A 4,814-nucleotide genomic window follows, 5' to 3' on the forward strand; every position below is an offset into this window, starting at 1 on the left:
TCTGAATGCAGGGGAGTTTATGGCAGATCTGTGGTTCTGATGGTCTGAACGGGTTTAATGTGGTGCTTTTGGCTTATGCTATAGCAAACATTTGTAGTTTGTGAAAACTTCCTATTTCTATTGCTATATAGTTAGCTGGCTTTCCACGACTGTTCCATGTATGTCTAATGGACTTTTCACGCACGTTCCACCGATGTATAACTTTTATGTCGCGTATAAGGCGCCCATATTACATTAGAACTACATAAGTGTTGCACAAATCACCAATGAATTGCATATAAACAGTGCAATAATCTAGTTCTACGTTGATCTACGTGTTCTTTACTTGGTTTATTCGTACTTCTTCCGTGGTTTAGCTTGATTCATTCGTGATATATCTAGGAAAATTTCACTTAAAGACTACAACCTTTCCCATTTTTTGCACGTTTATTCATGTATGACCAATTTTCCTCCGTGCAATGTGCTCAATATGTATGCAGTGGCTGTGTGACACGACCTTTAATGAAGAAGCCACAGACTTCTCTGCTTTCTCAGACCAAGTGGTGCATGTGCAGAGGGTTGTTGATCTTGTGTGTCAGAAGTTACGTGTGGAACGGCCTTTTTTGTTGAATTCTATCATAAATTTTACGTGTCCGTTGACCCTTCTCATAATCACAAGGTGTTGACAGCAACACAAAATCATTCCTACCAATGATCAAATAGATATTTGCTGTACAAAAATAGCTCAAGTCTGTCAACATCTGACTTCATGTCTTGCACTCCTCCAGAGTGTCATGGCACAGTATTTCCAGTAGTGAGAACACGTCTCATGTGGAGAATCTCCCACTGTGAAGTACACGTGTAAACCTGCCGTCACCTACTTCCCTTGTCACTCTTTCCAGCTCATGTGCAGAAATGCCCTGCATTCAGAATCTGTTTCCTTCAGGCATCGAGTTTGTTCCCACAGGCAATACATGTACTACCAGATGTAAATAAGTATCATCAGGATGTTTGTGTAGATTCTCATTCATCCAGGTAGATTCCATGAAAGTAATAAAAAAAAAAAGGATGGTCAACTAAGAAAAGCAAGAGTTATGAAAGCTACGGTGGCCTTGTAGAGCAAATCTCATCAATAAATCGATTAACGGAAAAACATAATAAAGATTGCAAGATTTTTCAAAAAATTTCCAGAAATCATAATAAAATATTAAACAGCTAAACCAAATAAGAAACGGAAAAAGGTGGGTACTAAGGGACATTGCTGATTGGATGATGATATCCAGTTTCTGTTTTGAAATGATGGACAAACATCATCATCCAATCATTGATGTCCCATGGTACCTACATTTTCCAGTTTCTTATAGGGTTCATAACACTTCATTTGGATTTCTAGAAAATACCTTTGTTTTCTGAAACTTTTCATTTTTATTTAGTTCCATATTTTATTATTTATTAATTTTTACTTGTCCTGTCCAGCAGCTGAGCAAACAGTTGAGAGCTGAAAGCCTGTTACTTTTACAACAGGGGTTATGAATCTTTTGACACATTAGGTTTATATTTGAATTAACCCTTTTTGTAATTTAGTTTCATGTTTTAGGAATTGTGTTTTGGTTTATTGAATTTTTGTAAATTTCTAAAATTTAACGCTGTTTTTTATTGTTAATGTGACTTTTTTAATTGTTGTTGTGATCCTTAACATGTTTTGGTTCGGAGTGATTTGTTGGTGTGATTGGCTCTTCAGGGCCACCATAGAAAGCCTCTTGGCGAAGAAATTCTTTACTAATAAAAAGGTCAACCAAGTCGAGTTGACATCTTCTTTTCCTACTACTGCAACATGATCTAACTAAAAATACGTTTTTGGAGACTAATTATGAATTCCTGTATTTGAGCCTAATCGTAAAAATGATATTTAAATTAAATTAAAATTTTATATATATATATAACAAAAAAAAACGCCCCTCTCACCCTCCGCGGGTGGTTTCTCCTCCAAGCTCGGGTTCTCCACCAGAGGCCTGGGAGCTTGAGGGTCCTGCGCAGTATCTTAGCTGTTGCTAGCACTGCGCTCTTCTGGACTGAGAGGTCTGGGGTCTTTCCAGGTATCTGTTGTGGCCACTCCTCCAGCTTGGGGGTTACTGCCCCGAGTGCTCCAATTACCACAGGCACCACTGTCACCTTCACTTTCCATGCTTTCGCTAGTTCTTCTCTGAATCCCTGGTATTTCTCCAGTTTCTAATGTTCCTTCTACCTGATGTTCCCATCACTTGGCACTGCCACATCCACCACAACGGCTTTCCTCTGTTCTTTATCCATCACTACAATGTCTGGTTGGTTCGCCATTACCATCTTATCAGTCTGGATCTGGAAGTCCCACAGGATCTTTGCCCTCTCATTCTCTACCACCTTCGGAGGTGTTTCCCATTTTGACCTTGGGGTTTCTAGTTCATATTCTGCACACATGTTCCTGTATATTATCCCAGCCACTTGATTGTGGCGCTCCATGTATGCTTTCCCTGCAAACATCTTACACCCTGCAGTTATGTGCTGGATTGTTTCAGGCGCCTCTTTACACAGCCCACACCTTGGGTCTTGTCTGGTGTGGTAGATCTGAGCCTCTACCGCTCTGGTGCTTCAGTGCTGTCCTGTAGGCCAGCCCTTTCTAGCCATTGTAAGGACTTCTTGATATCAGCCACTTCAGTTATGGTCCGGTTGTACATCCCATGCAGGGGTTTGTCCTCCCATGAGGATCTGTCCTCCAGCACTGTATCCTCTGTTCTCCATTGCCTGAGACATTCACTGAGCACACTGTCAGTTGGGGCCTTGAGCTTGATGTACTCATGGATCTTGGATGTTTCATCCTGGATTGTGGGTTCTACGCTCACTAGTCCTCGGCCTCCTTCCTAGCATACAGTCTCTGGGTGCTATATATATATATATATATATATATATATATATATATATGTATACATATCCTTATCTCTCTGTCTCTCTCTCTATATATATGTATATATATATATATATATATATATATATATATATATATATATATATATATATATATATATATATATATATATATATATATATATATACACATATATATATATAGAGAGAGAGAGAGAGAAAGAGAGAGAGAGATAGATACAGATATATATGTATAAATGAGGCCGGCTCTATGTTGAGGTTATGGAATGGAAGGCACCCACACAGAGCAAAAGGCGGAGCCTCAGAGATCAATTCATCTTTCTTCTGGGTGGGAAAATAAGCAGCAAAAATAACTAATATTTAATTAAAAAATAATTGATTATCATAGATAGTTTATTATGTAAGGCTTAGGAATAGCATGATTTAGGCCCTTTAAGTTCTGTTTTAAATATGACCTTGTTCCGGTGCAATGTGCCTTCTTCAAATTGTGTACAAATCATAAAATATTTAAATTTCAATCTAAACAAATGTGGATCTTTTGTGCATCACTCTCTGACTGACATATTCTTGTCAGAAGAGAAAATGTGTACTCCTCTGTTATTCAACACAGCAAATTTTGTATTCGGTAAATTGTTGATAATTACTTGAATATTGGATATTACATTGGTTCACTTAGCATTTCAGATGCTGTTTATTCAAGAGTCAACAAATGCAAAACAAGTGCAAATTCAGCTGCAGAGCCTTAATAAGGGAGTTAAATAAAAACACACACTACGTTTGCCGTAATTGCCTTTTTCCTGCTGCAGCAATGATTGGACATAGAATGTCTTTATTTCCTTGGAGACGATGTAGAAATCCTTAAATTATTGAGGTAGAGAATTATACAACAGCTGCTCTGTTTAAATAGGATGCTTGTCTCTAATAGTGTGCATCTTAATAAGCACAAAAGCTGTGACACAGAACAGTTATTCTGCTAAATCTTTTGCCCTGAAGCAGGTCTCCAAAATAATACAAACACTTCTTTTTCAGTTCTATTTGCTTAAATGCAGTCAGACAGGAGTTTCCTATTAGATTTTACATTTTACCAATTTTAGTAATAGTATTTGGATAAGATAAGAAAATGGATGGATGGACTGAATCCATGAAAACTAAAGCGAACCTGACTTTGCTTCTTGTTCACAAGAGAAAAAGGGTTACACAGATTGCTTATCTGTGTAAAGCTACAATCACACTGCCCTCTGTATCGCATCCTCAAATAGCCACTTCCAATGAAGTACGTAAACGTGCATTTTGGGTTTCTGCATTGAAAACGCTTGCATTCACCCATCACCACCCAAGTTTTTAAGTTTGTTTTTGGGCTCTACATACAAAAGGCGCTGCCTTTGCATTTAAACTTGAACTTTGAACCAATATGGTAGTACGTAAGGATGGCATCCCTTTTCAAGTGCCAACCGTTTGAGCATTGATCATGGAAGAGAAATAAGTAATTACGATTTGTGCCCAGGTATAATTGTATCACACTAAATCTTTCATATGACGGGTAGAACTGTTAAAGAAAAATCCTGGAAGATTTTCACAAATACAAATACAAATACAGGAAGATTATCCAACTGTAACATGTTGTAGTATTGGGTAGCAACAGTCCAGCGTGAACACCATGGGTAAAACCATGGGTGCATTCAAGAACTCGCGTTCAGTATGTTCTTAAACGTGCGACACATTCCCAGTGTGAACGTTAAAAAAGAGATCCAACTGTTTATAAAACCCCATCAGCCCTTTAAATCATAACCAGGTATTTAATATTTTTCGTTGACAGGAATATTTATAAGAAAGAAAGAAATGTGATGCAAAAAACAGAACATTTGCAAAGAAGAGATTAAGAGGAAGCAGTGTGACTGATTTCCTACAAAAAC

This window comes from Oryzias latipes, chromosome 3, assembly GCF_053564925.1.
Source record: "Oryzias latipes strain Hd-rR chromosome 3, Olatipes_Hd-rR_3.1".
NCBI classification, from domain to species: Eukaryota; Metazoa; Chordata; class Actinopteri; order Beloniformes; family Adrianichthyidae; genus Oryzias; species Oryzias latipes.